Source organism: Sciurus carolinensis, chromosome 7 (genome assembly GCF_902686445.1).
Source record: "Sciurus carolinensis chromosome 7, mSciCar1.2, whole genome shotgun sequence".
In the NCBI taxonomy this organism is placed as follows: domain Eukaryota; kingdom Metazoa; phylum Chordata; class Mammalia; order Rodentia; family Sciuridae; genus Sciurus; species Sciurus carolinensis.
The window spans coordinates 114043959-114056260 of NC_062219.1; the positions used below are offsets into that span (position 1 = coordinate 114043959).

The window sequence follows — 12302 nt, forward strand, 5'->3', positions numbered from 1 at the left end:
AAGGAAAACTGAGGCACGGGCAGGGTAAGTAACTGGCCCGAAGTGACATATCCTGTCAGCGCTGCTCTTAGATGTGGGCAGAGGCCCTCTGGCCCAAGAGCTGCATACCTGACACAGTCACACCAACACATGTGATGAACCAGGCAAGGTCATATCTTCTAGCCATAATGAAATAACAAGGACCAGATGCACCCTCCTGCCTTAAAAAGACTACGACTCCAGACAAAATATGTGAAACAATGATTTTCAGACTTTGGGCGAAGGCAACTCAGGACTCTGATCTTTGAGGAAAGGGAAATAAATGAGGTGAGCCCTGTGATTATCCCAGCTCACTGCCTCAGGCAGTTCCCTAGCTCTGGTGCAGGGAAGGGGGAATCCAAACAGAGCTTGGGTGTCTTGCTGATCGAGAAGACAGATTAAGAGTTCAAGAGGCCAGAGTGCTAGAATTTGCAGGGCAAAATACCAGAGGGGAGGGCACTGAGCATATATCCAAAGATCTGCAGAAGAGCCAAAGATCTGTCTCCTGGAATCTCTGGCTGAGTTCTGATTGGCACGCGCTTGAAAGGGAGAGCTAGGGAAAGAACGCTGAGGGCGAAACAGCGCCTGGAGATCCTGCAGGGTTGGGGTTCGTTTTTGATCCCAACAGGCAGAGTAGAATGACCTCATAATACGTGGGATATTGGGTACAATCCTCAGAAGGCTCTTGCCTTAGTTGAGGTCTACATTAAACTTGGGCTAACACCTGCTCTGTATCCATCCTAATAAATCTTTTTTTTTTCATTATTGTAAACAAATGGGATACATGTTGTTTCTCTGTACATGGAGTAAAGGCATACCATTTGTGTAATCATACATTTACATAGGGTAATGTTGTTTGATTCATTCTGTTATTTTTTCCCTTCCCCCCTACCCCTCCCACCCCTCTTTTCCCTCTATACAGTCCTTCCTTCCTCCATTCTTGCCCCTCTCCCTAACCCTAACACTAACCCCTCCCACCCCCCATTATGGGTCATCATCCGCTTATCAGCGAGATCATTCATCCTTTGGTTTTTTGAGATTGGCTTATCTCATCTAGCATGATATTCTCCAATTTCATCCATTTGTCTGCAAATGCCATAATTTTATCATTCTTTATGGCTGAGTAATATTCCATTGTATATATATACCACAGTTTCTTTATCCATTCATCAATTGAAGGACATCTAGGTTGGTTCCACAATCTGGCTTTGTGAATTGAGCAGCTATGAGCATTGATGTGGCTGTATCTCTGTAGTATGCTGATTTTAAGTCTTTGGGTATAGGCCAAGGAGTGGGATAGCTGGGTCAAATGGTGGTTCCATTCCAAGCTTTCTGAAAGTAAAGAAGCTTTCCAGAGTGGCTGCACTAATTTGCAACCCCACCAGCAATGTATGAGTGTACCTTTCTCCCCACATCCTCGCCAATACCTATTGTTGCTTGTATTCTTGATAATCACCATTCTAATTGGGGTGAGATGGAATCTTAGGGTAGTTTTGATTTGCATTTCTCTTATTACTAGAGATGTTGAACATTTTTTCATATGTTTGTTGATTGCTTATAGATCTTCTTCTGCTAATAAATCTTAAAAGCAAGTTCCACAAGAAGAATCTGATTGCAAGTGTGTTAACTGTGTGCCAGAACAAAGTCCAACGACATTGAAAGGAATGCAGAAGAATACAACACCAAGCCGGGTAACTGTCACAAGGTGGGGCAGCCAATCAAATTACACATGGATAATTCTAAACAAAATTTCAAAACTTGAACTCCAACAATACATAGAAAGGACAATCCATCCTGAGCCAGTGGGAAGCAAAATAGGTTTCACATTTGAAAATCAATCAATTGTATTTGCTTTGTTAACAAACTAAAAAAGGGAAATGATAGGGTCATTTCCATAGATGTCCAAAAAGCATTTGACAAGATCCAATATCATTGGATATTGATACCATTCCTGATACAAACTCTCAGAAAACTAGGAATAGAAGTCAAGTTCCTCTGTCTGATAAAAAGCATCTAAAGACAAACCAAAAACATAACAAAAGGCAAGCAAAGAAGCAGAAAGTGCCACACAACGCAGAGAAAACAATCAAGAGAAGAGATGAAGGAATTAGCAGAGAAGGGCATGGAGAGAGAGTATGTGATAGGCTAATATCTTACAAAAACAAACAAACAAACAAACAAAAATCCTGGGCTGGATAAAGAGCAGATTAGATACTGTAGAACAAAGGATCAGTGATTTGGAAGATACAGAAAAAAAAAAAAATCCAAAATGAAGCTCAGAGAGAAAATGAGGGGCTGGGGACGAAGAGAGCATCACTGCCATTTGAAGTTCTATCAAACAATCTAAGAGCTGGAACTGGAGATCCAGACTGGGCCAGAGGATAAAACATTCCATTTGAAGGCATTGGGGATGTAACTCATTGGTAGAGTGCTTGCTTAGCCCAGTGCCACAAAAATAAATTATATTTGAAGAAATACTCGCTGTACCGGTGGGAGCGGGGCGCGGGGCTCGGAGTGTGTCCGGCGGGCGGACAGGCGGCGCCGGTCTTGCAGTGGCGGCGGCGGCGGAGGGCACAGGCGTGGTCCGTTGGGTGCTTATCTGCTGAACGACAAGCGACCTTTCAACCTCTCTATCCTGCAGGTCGAAGGGGGCCCGCTCAGCTGGCGTCATGACCAAGGCCGGGAGCAAGGGCGGGAACCTTCGCGACAAGCTGGACGGCAACGAGCTGGACCTGAGCCTCAGCGACCTGAATGAGGTCCCGGTGAAGGAGCTGGCTGCACTGCCAAAGGCCACCATACTGGATCTATCCTGCGATAAACTGAGTAGTCTACCGTCGGATTTCTGTGGCCTCACACACCTGGTGAAGCTGGACCTCAGTAAGAACAAGCTGCAGCATCTGCCAGCTGACTTTGGCCGTCTGGTCAACCTCCAGCACCTGGATCTCCTCAACAACAGTCGGGTCACGCTGCCTGTCAGCTTTGCTCAGCTCAAGAACCTAAAGTGACTGGATCTGAAGGACAACCCCTTGGACCCTGTCCTGGCCAAAGTGGCTGGTGATTGCTTGGATGAGAAGCAGTGTAAGCAGTGTGCAAACAAGGTGCTACAGCACATGAAGGCAGTGCAGGCGGATCAGGAGTGAGAGAGGCAACGGAGGCTGGAAGTGGAACGAGAGGCAGAGAAGCGGGAGAGGAGCGGGAATTGCAGAAGCGAGAAAAGGCAGAAGAGAAGGAGCATCGGCGGAAGGAGTATGATGCCCTCAAAGCTTCTAAGCGGGAGCAGAAGAAGCCCAAGAAGGAAGCAAATCAGGCCCCCAAATCTAAGTCTGGCTCCCGTCCCCGCAAGCCACCACCCCGGAAACACACTCGGTCCTGGGCTGTGCTGAGGCTGCTGCTTCCACTGCTGCTGCTGTGTGTGGCTGGTGGGCTGGTTGCCTGTCGGGTGACAGCGCTGCAGCAGCAGCCCCTCTGTACCAGTGTGAACACCATCTACTACAATGCTGTGCAGGGTCTGCGCCGCCACGAGATCCTCCGGTGGGTCCTGCAGACCGACTCCCAGCAGTGAGCTTGTCCTCCGCACCTGCTGCCTCCCGGCCTTGGAGCTCGGATTCCTCTGGAATTGGCTTCTGCTGGACACAACCTTTTTAGTGTCAGACCTACCTGCCATCATCAAATGGCTGCCAGTTGGTACTGAGACCTCCCCTTTGTAGGACTTCTTGTTGTTCCTTAGTCAGGGTTCCCTGGTGGAATGAGGAGAAATGGGAGCTGGGGAGGGGTAGTTACCTGCATGCCTAAAGGACTGGGCTTGGGGGTGGGGAGAGAGAAAACAGCCTTTTCTAGTTATTATATTAAGCTGTGTAAAGGCAAGGCTTGTTTCTACTAAATGGTCAGCTGTCACTACATTTATACTTTTGTATGTCATAAACCCTTTCTTTCATTCCTCCCTGGGTAGCCCAGGCAGATCAGGAGGCAGTGTGTTACTGGGGATCAGGGACCACCACATTCAGCAAATCCATTCGAAATTGGGAAGGAGATTACCTGTTTCCTAAAGGACCTATGAGACATTCAAGCATTTAGTGACCATATAAAATTTCTGGCTGTGAAAGGAACTTCACAACCATCAGCCTAGCGTAACACTTGTAGGCAGAGAAAATGAGGCCTTCCATAACTCACCCACAGTCTCCCGGATAGTCTAAGGCAGAACCAGACTCCCACTCTGGTATTCTTTCCTTGACATCATTTGGCCTCCTCTATAATGTTCAGAGAACAGAACTCACACCAGAATTATGTCTCAGCCAAAGTATAGAAACTTTCACAATAGACAGATTCATGACTCACAGAGATCTCATGCCATCAGGGTCTTGGGCAGCTCCTGTGGAGTCCTGCCCCAACTTAAATGGCTTCCAAAAATGGCGGCAGGCCTAGCTCCTCGCCTCAGGTTCACAGCATTAACTCCCTGTTTGCCAGGAAGTAAGGAGGTGGATCTCTGCAAAGCTGCATTGTCTGTGACAGCTCCATCAGCACTAGGTGTGACTAAATACCTCAGAGGCAACCTGAACACTCAGCTTCATAGACACTTAGGTTCAGAATTGTTTGATTCTAGACCTATTACAGAAGGGAAGGAATGAATGGAAACTAGGAAATGAAGGGAAACAAGTAGCAACATGCAGCTGAAAAGTGGTGCATAAAACTAAAGACTAGCACAAACAAGGGCAGCACTGTCCATTTTCTTGGCTGCTAGATTAAGCATTTTCTTGCCTCTTCCTCCTCTTTTTACAAACAGTTGGATGAATGGATCAGAAAGGACCGTGTCTCAGTGCTCATTCCCTGAAAACTCCCAATCACTCTTTGCCTCTCTCCATAGGGAGCAAAAATCTGTCATAGTTTAGAGACAGGGGGCAGGGTCCAGCTCTTTCGCCCTAGTGGCCCATCTGGGTAGTTCTCCCACTCATGACTGTCCCGATACCAGAAGAAAGGACTATGCTCTCTCCTCCCCAAGGATAGCTGTGCCACGCAGGTCCACACCTTACTCAGAATCACTACACATTCCTTAGTCTTCCTCCAAGCTCCAGAGCCATTGGTATGAATGCTTTATTGAAACTAAACACGTAATACATAACAATAAGATTATGAAAATACAGAAGTCAGCCTAGTCCATAATCTCTTTGGCTGGTTGAGGCAGCTCAGTGGCTGAGCCAACCTACAGGCAAGAGTTCACTCCGACTTTGAGATTTGATGCTGATTCTTTTGGATTTCTACAATTATTAAATCCATGTCTGAGTGAAAAAAAAAAAAGAAGAAGAAATACTTGTAAAATTTTTTCCAAATTTGATGAAAACTAAAATAAAGGGAAAAAAGAAAACCACATAAAGACACATCATCAAACTGCTGAAAACCAGTGATAAAAAGAAAATCATGCTAGGTGCAGTCATGCATGCCTGTAATCCCAGTGATCAGGAGGCTAAGGCAGGAGAATTGCAAGTTTGAGGCCAGCCTCAGCAATTTAGTAAAAACCTATCTCAAAAAAACAAACAAACAAACAAACAAAAAGCAGGGGGTGAGGGAGGGCTAGGGATATAGTTCAGTGGTAAAGCACCCCTGGGTTAAAACCCCAGGATTGCAAGAAATAATAAAATAAAATGAAGACAATTGAAAGACTCTTTGAGACAGAAAAAAATGAGATCTAGACTGGTCAAAATAAATTTGAAGAGAAGTACAAAGTAGGAGGATTAATAAGGACTGACTTCCAGACTTCTTATAAAATTATAGTGTGGTATTCATGTACAGATAAATTGATTGCTATTCATTAATTGGAATTTGTGTTTTTCCTTGTTCTTGTAATAATGTTGAATACTTGAAAATTTATAAATTTGCCATTTTTTTAAAATTTAAATTTAAAACATTTAAAGTATCTAAATAATTTCAATTTGTTGATTTTTTACATTTACTTTTAAATGCATGTATAATCATATATTAACATATTGCATAGTTTGAAAAAAATTCCATTCTATTTTTAATTTTTCATGTCCTTATTAACATAACAATCTCATGAAAATCTTGATTATAAAACTGTAATTGGTGATTTTACTGAAATTTGAACACAAAAAAGAAATGTTACAAAATATATATGTAATAGTTTATGAATTATGGATGTTTTTATTGATCATTCATCCAAACTTTATGGCCCTCAGGCACGTGCAATGTTAATTAAATTCAGTGATTTTTATATTTTGCTGTCTTTTATTATATAAAAATTTTAGCTGTGTGTGTGCATGCATACATAGTTTTGACTTTAAGGAAGGCATACATACATATGCTTTCTTTTCCCACATGCACACAAGTCCTAAGTGTTCTTGGTAGATTTTTGTTTGTTTGTTTTAGACAGGCTCATTCTGTGTTGCCTAGGCTGGCTTTGAACTCATGATCCTCCTGCCTCAGCCTCCTGAGCAGCTGAGATTACAGGTGTGAGACTTCTGCCTACCAGGTATTCGTCTTTTTTTTTTTTTCAAATTTATTGATATTGTATTTTATTATCATTGTTTTCTATTTTAATTTTTAAATTTGTTCTAATTAGTTGTACATGACAGTAGAATGCATGTATGCATTTTGATAAATCATATATAAAAGGAATATAATTTCTCATTCTTCTGATTGTGCATATTGCAGGATCACATCAGTCATGCAGTCATATATGGACATGAGGTATTAATGTCTGTTTCACTCTACTATCCGTCCTACCCCCATACTTTCCCCTCTACCTAATATGAAGTAACTCTATTCTTCCCTATCCCCTCAAGGGCCTTATTGTGAATTAGCATCCGCATATCAGAGAAAACATTTGGCCTTTGCTTTTGGCTTATTTTGCTTAGTTTTTTTTTTTTTTTTTTTTTTTTGCAGTGCTGGGGATTGAACCCCGGGCCTTGTGCTTGTGAGGCGAGCACTCTACCAACTGAGCTATCTCCCCAGCCCCTCTGCTTAGCTTCTTAATAAGCATAAAATGAATATTCCAATCAAAGAATTGTCAGTTTAATTGCATAATTTTTCTTATTTGAACATAAAAGAATGGCACATTTCACAATCAATAAGGTTTCAGATGTTACAGAAAAATTACATTGTTGAGGAATACATAGGTGAAAAAAATAAATACATATACATTCTTATTTTATTTTCCTTTTTTGTTATTTTTTTCATTTTGTGTATATGTTTTTAAAATAAAACTTTTATTTGAACTACAAGAAACCTATCTAGAATTGTCTTTGACATTCAAAATCCACTAAATTTAAACAAGTGAAATGACCAACTTGAAGCCTAAAGAAACTATGTTTAACACCTTTCTCTTCCTTGGCAAGAAGGAAAAATAAGTCTCAAGGCCAGGTTTACCTGCCACCTACTGATAAATCTCTTCCTCTTCCTTTTCTTCTTCTCCTCCTCCTTCTCCTCTTTCTTCTTCTTCTTCTTCTTCTTCTTCTTCTTCTTCTTATTATTATTATTATTATTATTATTATTTTGCAGCACCAAAAAACAAAGAAACAAAACAACCCGCCGTGCTACAATCTCCGACTTGGGTCTGCTCCACCTGACTGAGCACAGCAGGGTCCTGGATGGGGCCTCCGTGGTCTCCAGGTGCCCAGAATGGAACAGCTTTGTCCTGCCTTCAGGGCGTGCATGCACACTGCCGACCCCCCCCCACGTGGCAGACACAGCCAACCAGCCGTTGTTATCCCATGTCCTTTGCAACCTCTCTCCCGGTTAAGGTGATTTCTTAGACTAGGAAGCTGGAATGCACTTTTACGTCATGGTTTATTTGTCACCTGTAACTCTCAAGATACAGATTTTGGGGTCCTCTTTTACACCCTTTTTAAATTTTTCTTTTTTGGTGTATTATAATTATACATGATAGTGGGATTCTTCAAGCCATATTGATACATGCACATGGTTTGATCCCTCTCCTTCTCCAGGGCCTTCTCTTCCCCTCCCCGTGTCCTCCTTTGCATGCTTGCCCTGGGCTGCACGTGGGAGAGGTGGGGCGTGTCTGGTAGATGACAGACCTGAATCCTCACCCAGGTGGTCCAGCCCCAGGACCCAGCTGCTTCCCACTGCACCACACGGCCTGAGAGGAGGCAGTGGACGGGGGATTAGCAAGAGCACAACATGGAGAACTTTCTGGAAGAGGGATATGAAGATGCCAAAGGACCTCTAAGGGGGAGTGGAAGGAAATGTTGAAGAGGAACACTTCGTTGGGCAAAGACGTAAGGAGGACAGGTTAAGGATGGGGGCACTGGGCTCATCGACTTTTCCTCTGGGGACAACAGTCTCACTAGAAGAGATGATGGCAGGAGAGAGCTCGCAGCCTGGAACTGAGAAGTGTGTGGATTCTGACTCCTCTGCTGAGATGGCTCTTTACTTCAGCCAACTCCCTGTCACCCTCAGAATGGAAGCCAGTGTCACTTGGCAATCCTAAAAATAAATGCAAGAGAGACGAGCAAGGTTCGGCCGTCCAGCCAGATCCCGTTGCCTGCTCTGAGCCAGAGGCCAGCCAGTGTTGGAGAAGGGTCACGGGCGGGCAGCCTGAGCCCAGTCGTTCTCTTTGATGGCATCAAAAGAATTCAAACTGCGAAGTTACTTCTCACCAGGCCCACATCATCTGCAGGCCCCAGCGATACAGTCCCCATGGTCTGGGAGACACCTGGGTGCTAACCCGATTGGCCCAGCCCAAGACCTACTGCTCCTGTAACAATGTGGTGGGTCCACTGTTCCCCAAGGCGGCCCCAGTAATCTCTCTCGTCCCTATGTCCTGGCACTCCTCCTGCTGGGAGGTGGAGGCTGTTTCTCTTCCCCTCGACTCTGCCCTGGCCTCGGGATGTGCTTTGACCAACAGAACACAGGAGTGATGCTGTGCCGGTTCCGGCCAGGCTCTGAGAGGCCCAGCTGCTTTTTTCTAGATTCTTCGGACCCTGGGCCATCATACAGGAAATCCATCCTGCTGCGAGAGGAGATCCAGCCAGCCTCCACCTGTTCTGGCCACCCCAACAGAATACAGCCAAATGAGTAGCCCAGCAGCACCATGTGGAGCAGGACTGTCCAGCAGAGCCCCCAGGATCATAAGGCGTGCGGAGCTGTTGTAAGTTGCTGAGTTGTGGAGTGGTATCAGCAGAGCAATAGGCAACTGAAATTCATTCCAAGAACTGCTCAAAGCCTTACCAGCTAAGGATATTTAATCCTCACAACATCCCCATGTGACCTTTAGCTCCATTTTACAGATGAGAAAATCAAAGCTCAGAGGGTAACATCACCTTGCACTGAGTCTCATGGCTAGAAAGTGGCAGAGATTTGCATTGAACTTAAGTCTATGTGACTTCAAGATGGGCAGGAACAGGACTGGCTAGGAGGTAGGTCAGGGAAGGGCTTGTGTCCCTGTGACAGGAGGGAGGTGTGTTAGTGTGGTATCACTACGACGGAGACACCTGACAATAACAACTTAGAGGAGGTGGCCCAAAAATTTATTTGGGCCTCATGGTTTCGGTGGTCTCAGTCCATGGCCAGTTGACTCCATCGCTCTGGGCCCTAGATGAGGCGGAGCATCATGGCTGAAGTGCACGGCTGGGGAGGGCTGCCCATGTCATGGTAGCCGGGAAGTAGAAAGAGCAGAAGGAGCCAGGGACAAATATACAATCCCAAGGCACAGCCCGCTTCCTCCAGCCATGCCCCACCTGCATTCGGTTACCTTCCAGTAACCCACTCAAAATGATTAATCCACCAAATGGATTACTCCACTGATTAGGTTACAGTTTTGATAATATAATCATTTTACTTATTTCATGCACACAGGAGTTTTTGAGTGACACCTCACATCCAAACCCTACAGAGGGTAGAGTTATACTGTCCATCTCTCTTCCATAGAGGATTGTCCTGCACTGTGGCAGGAACAGAGTGGCAGAGGAACCTGAGTGCCTCAGGGCAAACGCCAGAGCTCTGGGAGGAAGGGTCTTCATGGCTGAGTCTCCTGGATCCTGCTGGAACCTGCCCTCTCTGGCCCCCACCTCGCCAGACATACCAGCAGACTTCGCAGGATCCCAGTTGGGTATTATCTCCCAAAAGGCCTCCTGAGTCGCCCTGCCCTCCAGCCCAGTGCCTCCTGCTGCCCAGGACCCACATGGTGGCTGTCAGCTGTCCACATTGGGCATCTTCCTGGCACAGCTGGAGCCCTGAGCTGGGAGAGTCACATCAGACCCCCTGTAGGGTACATCCGCCCCTTCCTTCCTTGTGAAGTCACTGCTTCTTCTTCCTCCACGTAAGACTCTGCACCCTGCCTGACATTCTTCTCATGTCATCAAGTCAAACCTGAAATCCTTTGTTCCTCTGGATTAGCTGGATTTTCCTCCAATAGATGAGAAAGGAAGGATAAGGTGGCTCATTAGTGGCACTAATATGTCCTTGATAAAATGCCCTGGGATTCAGGGTTAGGCTCAGGGCAGGATGGGTTGGTTGGGGCCCTTCCAGGCACCTGTCCACAGAGGATCCTAACAGACAGGCAGGAGGGCGGGCGCCCTCAAAACTCTCTTGCAAGAAGAGATCCAAGTGGCAGTTAAGGGCATTGCACTTGATGGTATTTGAGAGGCAGGGTTGAGGCAGCCTGGGAGCTGCTGTTGTTTCTTGGTCAGGTGGTAGGAATATGAGGTGTTCTTGAAGCTTCCAAATGGCCATCCCAGGGCCCCTTCTGTAGCTTCCTGGCTGTTGAGAGGCAGGTTTGGCAATAGTAGCTTCTAGATCTCTGGTTGGAAGCCATGGGCTGTGTTCTAACTCCTGGTTTTTGCTGGGTGTCATAGGGAGTAGCTCCTGGTGGGTTCAGATGACCACCTCCTCTTCTGTGAACTGCTGCTCTCTTGGCTTAGACGAAGTCACACAATTCCGGTAGGAGCCACACCTACCTCTCCCACACCTCCTCCTTCTCCCAGGTGGCTTCTTCATCTTCTCTCTTCTCTCTTCTCTCCTCCCTCTCTCTCTCTCTCTCTCTCTCTCTCTCTCTCTCTCTCTCTCTCTCTCTCTTTCTCTCTCTCAATCTCTCTCTCAATCTCTCTCTATTTATTTTGTGGCTTGCAGGGGATGGAACCCAGGGCCTGGCAGGTGCATGTTAGGCAAGTTCCTACCACAGAGCTGCACCCGGAGCCTGTCTTCCCTCCTCTTGTTCGATTTGTTCATTCTTTATTATTTTTGTGGTGCTGGGGATTGAACCCAGGGGGCTCTTTACCACTGAGTTACACCCCAGCCCTTTTTATTTTGTTTTGAGACTGGGTCTTGCTATGTTGCCCAGACTGACCCGGAACTTGTGATCCTCCTGCCTCTTTCCCAAGTTGCCGGGATGACAGGTGTGCACCCGGGCGGCCTCGGGCTCCTGTTCTCTCTCAGTCCTCTCCTCCGGAGAGCTGCCTGCCTCTTGAACTGCCATCTCTATGCAGCCAGGAAGGCAGCCCTGCCTTCTCATTGCAGGAGTTCTGGACAGAGAACCCGGAAGCTGGGCCGTCGCCGCCCATCGGCCACTTACCACCTGAGCGTTGTCATTTCTTCTGTAAAATGACGGGGTTGAAAACAAAAGTTCCCTCCCTGCTTGAACCTACAGTGATTCATTCTGCAAATGTGTAATTGAGGGCCTGCTGCCTGACAGGTACGGGGGCCCAGCCAGCAGGTTCGCACACAGGGCTGGCACTGTAGTTGAAGCATCAACCAGTTCTACCGCACTTGCTAAGGGAAGCTAGCGTCCCTGTCTCCCCTCCCTTTCCTGGGACACAGCCACTTGCAATTCTTCTGGAGAATTCTTTTGGATTTTAACATCGTATCTGTAGAAAAGAGACTTATGGTGCTACTTTTTGATTGTTTACTTTTAAGTGCCAATGAAGTTCTCACTGTGCGATGTGGATTGGATTCTCTTCACCCGCCCCCTGCTGTGACCTCTTGCGGCAGCGCTGCCTGCCTCCCCATCCTCCCCATGGGGCTGTGGAATCCCCTCCTGGTTAGCTTTGGATTCAGGACTAAATGTTATTTACTGCTAAGCTCTAGGTTATTTGCTGCTCTTCTTTCAACACTTTTCTTCGCTCTCTGGACTTAATCCCCTCCCCCGTTTTTGCTTAGTTTTCTTTATTAGATTAGAGACCCAACTCCCAAATCCTCCCCAGAGATGGAGATCACCTCAAAAACGTGTCCAAATACTAACCTTCAGGAAGACTCTCCGAGGGTCTGAGCTGGTGGCTCTCTGCTCTTTTGAGGAACCCATCCTCCACTCTCCCCCTGTG

At 46.1% G+C, this 12302-nt stretch overlaps 1 pseudogene; it reads left to right on the forward strand.

Moving 5' to 3' along the window:
- The first annotated feature begins 2687 nt into the window (after positions 1-2687).
- LOC124989679 (leucine-rich repeat-containing protein 59-like) lies at positions 2688-3580 on the forward strand (annotated as a pseudogene).
- Positions 3581-12302: the final 8722 nt, after the last annotated feature.